The sequence below is a fragment of the Myotis brandtii genome, unplaced genomic scaffold (genome assembly GCF_000412655.1).
Source record: "Myotis brandtii unplaced genomic scaffold, ASM41265v1 scaffold305, whole genome shotgun sequence".
Classification (NCBI taxonomy): Eukaryota; Metazoa; Chordata; class Mammalia; order Chiroptera; family Vespertilionidae; genus Myotis; species Myotis brandtii.
Genome location: NW_005361652.1, coordinates 713,871 through 724,337, shown reverse-complemented (window position 1 = coordinate 724,337; position 10,467 = coordinate 713,871). Strand labels below are relative to the sequence as shown.

Sequence of the window (10,467 nt, the reverse complement as noted above, 5' to 3'; positions counted from 1 at the left end):
AATTTCTTCACTGATACTGCTCCTAGGGCAATGGAAACTAAAGAGGAAATAAACAAATGGGGCTACATCAAAATAAAAAGCTTTTGCACAGCAAAGGAAACCATCAACAAAACAACAAGAAAGCCCACTGCATGGGAGAACATATTTGCCAATGTTATCACCAATAAGGGTTTAATCTCCAATATTTACAGGAAACTCAAAGAACTTAACAAAAGGAAGATAAACAACCCAATCATAAAATTGGAAATGGACCTAAATAAATATTTTTTGAAAGAGAACATAAGGAACGACAAGAGACATATGAAAACATGCTCAAAGTCACTAATCATCTGAGAGATGCAAATCAAAACAACAATGTGGTACCATCTCACACCTGTCAGAATGGGCAAACCAGCTGGCCCCCACCTGTGTACCAGGCCTCTATCCTATATAGTAAAAGGGTAATATGCAAACTGACCCTAACAGCAGAAAGACTGGGAATGACTGGTCACTATGACACACACTGACCACCAGGGGGCAGACGCTCAATGCAGGAGCTGCCCTCTGGTGGTCAGTGCGCTCCCACATGGGGGAGCTCTGCTCAGCCACAAGCCAGGCTGATGGCTGCCAGTACAGCGGTGGTGGTGGGAGCCTCTCCTGCCTCCTCAGCAGCACTAAGGATGTCTAACTGCAGCTTAGGTCTGCTCCCTGCTGGCACGTGGACATCCCCCGAGGGCTGCTGGGCTGCCAGAGGGATGTCTGATTGCCATCTTAGGCCCAATCCCCCGGGGAGCAGGCCTAAGCCAGCAGGTGGTCATCCCTCTAGGGGTCCCAGACTTGGAGAGGGCACAGGCCGGGCTGAGGGACCCCCCCAAGTGCACAAATTTTTGTGCACCAGGCCTCTAGTTAACTAATATTAACTAATATTCCTCTAATATCAAGGATATAACTCTCACCACTCTTATTCCACATGGTGCTGGAAGTCCTAGCCAGAGCAATAGGGCAAGAGAAATAAATTAAATGCATCCAAATAAGGAATGGAGAAGTAAAACTCTCACTTTTTGTGGATGACATAATGCTGTATATAGAAAACCCTAAAGACTCTACCAAAAAAAAAAAACTATTTGAAACAATAAACAAATACAATCAAGTTGCAGGATACAATATTAATGTGCAAAAATCTACTTCCTTCCTGTATACTGACAACAAAACTTCATAAAAATGAATTTTAAAAAAATCCTTTTTCAATTGCAACCAAAAAAAAATAAATTACCTAGGAACAAACTGATCAAAGGACGTGAAAGACCTATATACTGAAAATTACAAAGCATTATTAAAAGAGATTGAAAAAGGCGCAACAAAATGGAAAAGTATGCTATGTTTATGGATTGGAAAAATCAACATAGTTAAAATGGTCACATTACCCAAAGCAATATACAAATTTAATGCAATCCCCATCAAAATCCCAATGTCATTTTTTAAAGACACAGAATTATAAACCATCATATTTGCATGGGATCACAAAAGACTCCGAATAGACAAAGCAATCTTGAGAAAAAAAGAACAAAACTGGAGGTATCACACTATCTGACTTCAAATTATACTACAGAGCTATGATCATCAAAACAGCATGGTATTGACAGATAACAGACACACAAAAAATGGAATAGAATAGATAGCTGAGCTATGAAACCACATGTATATGGACAGATAATTTTGACAAAGGAGCCAGAAACTTCAAAAATGGTGCTGGGAATATTAGAAAGCCACATACAAATGAATGAAACTAGATTAGTTTTCCCCCATGTACAAAAATTAATTCAAAATGGAACAAAGATCTAAATATATTCCTGAAACACTAAGTTACATAAAAGAAAATATAGGTACCAAACTTATGGACCTTGATAATAGAGAACATTTCGAATGTAACCACAAAGGTAAGGAAAGTAAAGGCAAAAGTAAGTGAATGGGACTATATAAAACTAAAAAGCTTCTGCACAGCAAAAGAAACTGACAACAAAACAAAGAGGCGGCCAATCATATGGGAGGTATTTGCAAATAGTAGCTATGACAAAGATTTAATTTCAAAAATATATAAAGAACTCATAAAACTCAACACCAAACAAAAAACCACCCAATAAGAATTGGGCAAAAGGCCTGAAAATACACCTGTTCCAAGAAGACATACAAACAGCCAATCCTACATAATAAAATGCTAATATGCAAATCAACTGAACGGCGGAATGACCTGTCGTTATGATGCGCACTGACCACAAGAGAGCAGATACTCAACGCAGGAGCTGCCCCCTGGTGGTCAGTGGACTCCCACAGGGGGAGTGCTGCTCAGCCAGAAGCCAGGCTCGTGGCTGGTGAGCGCAGTGGCAATGGCAGGAGCTCTCCCACCTCTGCAGCAGTGCTAAGGATGTCTGAATGATGGCTCTGGAGATCGGGCCTAAGCCATCAGTCAGATATCCCCCGAGGGCTCCCAGACTATGAGAGGGCACAGGCTGGGCTGAGGGATCCCCCCAGTGCACAAATTTTGTGCTCCAGGCCTCTAGTAGATATATGAAAAGATGTTCAACCTCACTGGAAATTAGGGAAATGCAAATCAAAACTACAATGAGATACCACCTCACACCTGTTAGAGTGGCCATTATCAACAAGACAAGCAATAACAAGTGTTGGAGAGGTTGTGAGAAAAAGAGAACCCTTATTCACTGCTGGTGAGAATGTAGACTGGTGCAACCACTATGGAGAGCAGTCTGGTGATTCCTCAAAAAATTGAGAATAGAGCTATCATGCAGCCCAGCAATTCCTCTCCTGTGTATATACCAGAAAAGCTCAAAATCATGTGTTCGCAAGGATGTATGGACCCCTATGTTCACTGCATCATTATTCACGGTGGCCAAGACATGGAAACAACCAAAGTGTCCAGTGATAGAGGACTGGATAAAGAAGATGTGGTACATATACACAATGAAATACTACTCAGCCATAAGAAATAGCACCATTTGCAACACTATGGATGGACCTTGAGAACATTATGCTAAGTCAGTCAGAGAAAGCTAAGAATTATATTATTTCACTCATGTGTGGGATATAAAACTGAAACTCGTGAGCACAAACAGTAGTGTGGTGGTTGCTAGACAAAAGGGAGTCGAGGGGTGGAAGGGGGTCCTAATATATGGTGTCAGGAGAAGATTTGACTTTGGGTGGTGGGCACACAGTGCATTATACAGATCTTTCAACATAGAAACCCACAGCTGAAAACTGTACGTATATATTGACCAGTATCACCCCAATCAATTCAGTAAATAAGTATTTTTTAAAAGTAGATTAAAAAAGATTGAGGCTGGGTGTGTTTTTGAGCACTCATACCATAGAGGGTGCTCTCAGGCCAGGTGGGGGGAAGCTTCAGTGAGGTTTTTCCAGCAGTTCATGAGCAGGCTTCTTCCTGGAGTTCAGAATGCACTCAGGGAAAATTGTGTTCCTTTAGTGCACTTTGATATTTTGTCTGCCTCTTTCCTGATCTCCTTCCTCCCCCTAGTTATATAGATCCCACTTCAGAACTTGGGGTATTGTGGGAAAGAAATGAGTTTCTCCTACACAACAGGAGAGCAGCACTCACTTACCACTCACTTCCCCTCACGGGAGAGGTCACTGCTGGATAGTTCAGCCCCACCTTGTGAGAGGAGCAATCCAGGCAAGGTTCCCCTTACCCTCTTCAATGCATTTAACTGTTATTTTATTTGGAAGGGAAGTTCTCCAGTGAAGTGCTGAAACATCTTTGGGAACCTGGGCTTTTACAAAGACTCTCTCCATTGGGGTCTCACCAAGTCAATGTTCTCCAGGTGTTACCTGACAGTGTCCAAAAGAGGCTGAGGCTAGTTCACAATTTCCAGCTGGTTCCACCACTCTTTCTGTGGTCTGTCTGCATACTGGCCAGTGCACAGAATGATGAAGGTTTCTGGTTTCCTGTGCATATGGTGACAGATCACACTGCTCCAGCAAACATTTTTGTTCAAGGGGGATGCAAAATTTTAGTTGTTGAAATTGGGGGACAAAAAGGAGAGATGTGATATGCAACCGTGGTACTGATACAATCTCATCCCCGTTCAACATTGTATTAGAAGTTCTAGCTTGAGCAATTAGGCAAGAAAGAGAAATAAATGTATCCTAATTGGAAAGGAAAAAGTAAAACTATACCCACTCACAGATGGCTATTAGAGCTAATAAATGAGTTTAGCAACTTGTAGGATGGAATATCAATACATAAAAATCAGCTGCATTTCTCAACACAAGCAATGAAGAACTTGAAAATAACATTAAGGAAAACAATTCCATGTAAAATTGCATCAAAAAGAATAAAGTAATTAGGAATAATTTTAAAAAATATATTCTTATTGATTTCATAGAAGAAGGGAGAGGGATAGAGAGATAGAAATATTAATGATGAGAGAGAATTACTGATTGGCTGCCTCCTGCACACCCCACACTGAGGATCGAGCCCATAACCCAGGCATGTGCCCTGACTGGGAATCGAACCCTGATCTCCTGGTTCATAGGCTGATGCTCAACCACTGAGCCACGCTATCCAAGGTAGGAATAATTTTAACCAAAGAAGTGCAGCAGTGTACACTGAAAATTACAAATTATTGTTGAAAGAAATTTTCATGCTATTGCCATTTGAAATTTATGTAAGATTTAGAATCCAGTTGTTAATTTCTATAAAAAATGAGCCAACTGAAATTATTATTTAGAATCAAAGATCAAGTTAGGGGAAAATGAACATATTTAAAATGCATGGAAAATCTTGTAGAAAAAACAGAGTTTGATGATTTACCGAAATCAAGATATTTTATAAAGTAATAATTAAACCAATTTCCTATTATTACAAATATACAAAAATCTAACAATAGAATAGAAGAGTACAAAAAGAGATCCACACAAATACTTCTCTGGTGGATGGGGGCGGGGGTGAAGTAATTGAGCAAAAAAGAAAGAAAGAACTCATGAAATAGACAACAGTTTGGAGATGAGGGGTAGGAGAAAGGTGTGAGAGGGTATGAGGGGGTAAATGGTGATGGAAAAAATTTTTAAAGAAAAGAAAAATAAATAAAATATAATGATGCTGTAGAAAATTATTAATGACATGAGAAAAAGCTTACGGCACTATCAAATGATGAAAGTAACTGAATATACATGTATGAAAACCATTGCTAAAGAGCTGAAAATGATACATACCTTTTGGGACAGCAAGGTAATATGGTAGTTTATGTTATATTCTGTATTATTAACATTTTCTAAAATAAATTGCTTTTATAATCAAAATAAAATAAAGTAAAATGCAGAGTCTTCCAATCCATACCCAGTGTATAATTCTCTTTTTATTTAGCTCTATGCTAATTTCTTTCAATATTTCTGTAGCTTTCTTTGTGCAGTCTTGCACATCTTTTGTTCATTCTAATCCTCAATTTTTGATGATTTTTAAAATAATGCCAATATTATTTTCATTTTATATTCTTCTTGTTGCTAATACTTATAAATACAAATCACTTTGTATTTATATATATTAATGTCTAATTTTATGTGTCAAGTGGACTGTATTACAGGGTTGCCAGATATTTGGCTAAACAATATTTCTGGGTGTGTCTGTGAAGGTGTTTCTGGATGAAATTATCATTTGAGTAGGTGGACCAATAAAGCAGTTTGCCCACCCTAACATGAGTTGGCATTATCCAACTCGTTGAGGGCCTGAATAAAACAAAAAGTCAGCCTTAGATGGTTTGGCTCCATGGATAGAGCATCAGACTATGGACTGAAGGGTCCAGGCTTCGATTCTGGTCAAGGGCACATGCCCGGGTTGTGGGCTCTATCCCCAGTGTGGGGCATGCAGGAGGCAGCCGATCAATGATTCCTCTCATCATTTGATGTTTCTCTCTCTCTCTCTCTCTCTCTCTCTCTCTCTCTGTGTCTCTCAAATCAATAAATATATATTTTTTAAAAGTCAGAGGAAGAAAAAATTCAACCATTCCTGCATAATAGCTTGAGCTAGGACATCAATCTTCTTCTGCCCTTGCCTGACCTGATTCTCAGACCTTTGGACTCAGTCTGAATTACAACCAGCTTTCCTGAGTCTCCACTCAGTTTGCCATTGGCAGATCTTGTAACTTTTCAATCTTCCTACTTGCCCGAGTGAATTTCTTATTTTAAAAAATCCCTTCCTATGTAAATAGACACTTTTCGAAAGAGGACATACAGAAGGCTGGGAGACATATGAAAACATGCTCAAAGTCACTAATCATCTGAGAGATGCAAATCAAAACGACAATGAGGAACCATCTCAAACCTGTCAGAATGGCTATCATCAACGAATCAACAAATGACAAGGATGCAGAGAAAAGGGAACCCTCATGCACTGCTGGCGGGAATGCAGAGTGGTGCAGCCACTGTGGAGAACAGTATGGAGTTTCCTCAAAAAGTTAAAAATGGAACTTCCATTTGACCCAGTAATCCCACTTCTAGGAATATATCTCAAGAAAACAGAAACACCAATCAGAAAGGATATATGCACCCCTATGTTCATAGCAGCACAATTCAACATACCTAAGATTTGGAAACAGCCTAAGTGCCCATCAGCAGATGAGCAGATTAAAAAACTGTGGTACCTCTACACAATGGAATACTACACTGCTGTAAAAAAGAAAGAACTCAACATTTGCCACAGCATGGATAGACCTGGAGAGCATTATGTTAAGTGAAATAAGCCAGTTGGAGAAAGATAAGTATCACATGATCTCACTCATTTATGGAATATAATGAACAACATAAACTGATTAACAAAAGTAGATACAGGGACATAGAAGCATCTAACAGACCATCAAACCTCAGAGGTAAGGCAGGGGATAAGTGGGGGGAAATAGATCAACCAAAGAACTTGTATACATGCACACAAGCATAACCAATGGACATAGACACTAGGGAGGTGAGGACATATGCTGGGGGGCAGAAGTGGGCAGGGAGAGGTCAATGGGAAGAAAAGGAAACATATATAACACTTTAAACAATAAAAAAATTAAATTAAAAAAATCCCTTCTTATATATCCAATTCATTCTGTTTCTCTGGAGAACCCTGACCAATACATATATGGAACTTATATCTGGCAAATGTGCTAAGTTTATTTATTAATTCCAATAAATTACTTGTAAATGCTTTTAGAATTTCTAAAGACACAACTGTATTATGTGTAAATAATGAAACACAAATTCCTTCCTTTTCATTGTTTGTAAGATCTATTTATTTTTCTTGCCTTAATTTATTGTCTGGAAATATCCAGTAGAAGGTTGACTAGAAATTGAAATACAAACAACCCAGTCTCATTTCTGGTCTCAAAATCTTTCAGTATTCCACCATTGATATGCCATGTGTTGAAAGTTTTTTTAAAAAAATCTTTGTCAGATTAAGTAATTTTCATCCAATTCTAGTTTTCTAAGAATTTTGCACATGAATTAAGTGTGGAATTTTATCAAAGATTTTTTTATAACTCTATTGTGATGATCATATATTCTATTTTTCTGTTAATGGGATTAATTATATTACTGCTTTTTAAGTTAAACTATTCTTCCATTCCTAGAATAAACCCAACTTTTTTGTGATATATTTTCCTTATAAACTCTGGATTTATATTGCTAATATTTTCCATAAGATTTTTGCAAAATTCACAAGAGATTTGGTCTATGGCAGTCCTTTCTTGTAATGTCCTTGATGGTTTTAGTATCACGTTTACAATGGCCTCATAAAACAAGTAGGGAAATGTGTCATTCCTTCCTTTTCTAATTTCTGGAGGAGTTCAAGTAAGATTAGTGTGTTATTTTTCCTTAAGTATTAGGTAGAATTCATTGTGAAGAATTGAGAGATATTAAAAAATTCCAATTTCTTTATTATTCATAAGAGTATTGGGATTTTGTGTATTTTCTTGAAATTGGTTTTGGTTAGTTGTATTTTTACGTATTTTTTTCATTTTATAGGAATTATCAATTTTATTGTTAACTAGAGGCCCAGTACATGAAATTCGTGCATGGGGGGTTGTGTGTCCCTCAGCCCAGCCTGCACCCTCTCCAATCTGGGACCCCTCGAGGGATGTCTGACTTCCCTTTTAGGCCCAATCCCAATCCCTCTCACAATCCAGGACTGCTGGCTCCCAACCGCTCACCTGCCTGCCAGCCTGATTGCCCCTAACCGCTTCTGCCTGCCAGCCTGATCACTCCCTAACCACTCCCCTGCCAGCCTGATCGATGCTTAAATGCTCCCCTGCTGGCCCGATTGCCCCTAACCGTCCTCCCTTGCAAGCCTAGTGGCCCCCAACTGCCCTCCACTCCTGGCCCGGTCACTCATAACTGCCCTCCCTTACCAGCCCAGTCGCCCCTTACTGCTCTCTCCTGCAGGCCTGGTCCCTGCCAACTGCCTTCCCCTGCAGGCCTGGTCACCCCCAACTTCCCTCCCCTGCCAGCCTGGTCGCCCCCAAGTCCCTTGCCAGCCTAGTTGCCCCTAACTGCCCTCCCCTGCAGGCCTGGTCTCCCCAAACTGCCCTCCCCTGAAGGCCTTGTCCCTCCCAACTGCCCTCCCCTGCAGGCCTTGTCACCCCTAACTACCCTCCCCTGCAGGCCTGGTTCCCACCAACTGCTCTCCCCTGCAGGCCTGTTCCCCCCCCCAACTGCCCTCCCCTGCAGGCCTGATTGCCCACAACTGCCCTCTCCTGCTGGCCATCTTGTGTCCACATGGGGGGGCATCCTTGACCACATGGGGGCAGCCATCTTGTGTGTTGGAGTGATGGTCAATTTGCATATTACTCTTTTATTAGATGGGATATCCTCTCATTATCTTTTTAATATTTATAGATTCTGTATTGATGTTTCTTTTTGTTACTGATACTTATAATTTATGCCTCTCTCTGTTTTTATTATCAGTTTGTCTGCAGATTCATCAATTTCATTCTTTTCAAAGAATCAACTTTTAGCTTTGTTGGTCTTCTCAATTGCCTGTTCATTCATTTCTGGTTTTACTTCTCTCTACCTCCTTTCTCAGAATTTATTTGCTGTTTTTTTTTTTAACTTTCTCGAAGTAGGTGTTTACATCGTTGATTTTTAGCCTTTCTTCTCCTTTTTATTTATTTTTTTAATTCAAATTTGGTTTATCAATGCATACTAGAAAATGCATTTTTATAACAAATTGTCAATTAATATGCAAAGTGTCCCCTCAGGAGTTCAACCAGGAGACCAGGAGTTCGATCACTCGCTATGATGTGCGCTGACCACTAGGGGACAGAGCGGAATGAAGGAAGGCCCTGGCTGGCGGCCAGCAGCTGGGGAAGAGAGGCCCCCAGCCGGCAGCCAGAAGGCTATGATGGGCCCTGATAGCTGGCCAGGCCTAGGGACCCAACCTGTGCATGAATTTGTGCACCAGGCCTCTAATATTACATATTTGACAAGTTTGGGGTTTAAAAAAAATACTTTTCAATCCTTTTCTTAGTAAATTGCATCAAAGTGAGTCATTTTGTGTCTAAGCAGGAAAATGAAATCTAAAGCACTCCTGAGGTCATACTCAGTCTGAAAAGCTATGTTTTGAGAAATTCACCCACATTTCCACTAAACAACAGCTAGTTTTCTTACAACTTGTGAACACATATAACATGTCATACCCTTTCTTCCCATACTTTGGTTAAAAAGTGCTTTGCTTTTTTTTCCAGAATATAACTGACACTTTTTTTTCCTTCATTGATTTATTCAACTTTTTTTAACTCAGTTGTGAAGACTTTCTAAGACTCCTACTCATTAGATAGGCCTTCATTCTACCTTTCTAACTTACAGTTTAATCAGCAATCCAGTTTCTCACAAGGTAAAGTATCCAGTCCTTAAATTACATGCATTTTTCTTCCCAAATGTACTAACCTGTTTCGTTTTTTAAAATTTTTTATTGTTTCAAGTATCACATATGTTTCCTTTTTCCCCCTTTGACCTCTTCCCAGCTGTTCCCACCCCCCTCAGCATATGCCCTCACTCCCCACTCTCTGTGTCTATGGGTTCTGCTTATATGCATGCATACAAGTCCTTTGGTTGATCTCTTACCCCCTCCACTCCCCCGCCTTCCCTCTGAGGTTGGACGATCTGTTTGATGCTTCTATGTCTCTGGATCTATTTTTGTTCATCAGTTTATGTTGTTCATTATATTCCACAAATGAGATCATGTGATATTTATAGCCTTTCTTCTTTTCTAATCTATATATATAAAAAGCCAGTGACTGAAATGCCATAACGACTGGAACAACTGGTTGCTATGATGCCCACTGTGGCCAGTGAACCGGCCAATGGGGGGGTGAAGCCAGAAGGCCAACCTCCCTCAGCCCCTCCCCCCAGCTTGCCCTGCCCCTGAATGGGACCCATCAGGGGCGGGGCCCGCTGGCCCCTACCCGTGCATGAATTTATTCACTG

At 40.1% G+C, this 10,467-nt stretch overlaps 1 long non-coding RNA gene across 1 annotated transcript in view; it reads left to right on the top strand.

The window, feature by feature from the left end:
* Nucleotides 1–3,300, top strand: part of LOC106726707 — a 14,820-nt gene extending 11,520 nt beyond the window's left edge. The window contains exon 3 of the long non-coding RNA XR_001362788.1: nucleotides 3,180–3,300. This is a non-coding gene — a long non-coding RNA (uncharacterized LOC106726707). The remainder of the gene's footprint in view (nucleotides 1–3,179) is intronic.
* The last annotated feature ends 7,167 nt before the right edge of the window (nucleotides 3,301–10,467 follow it).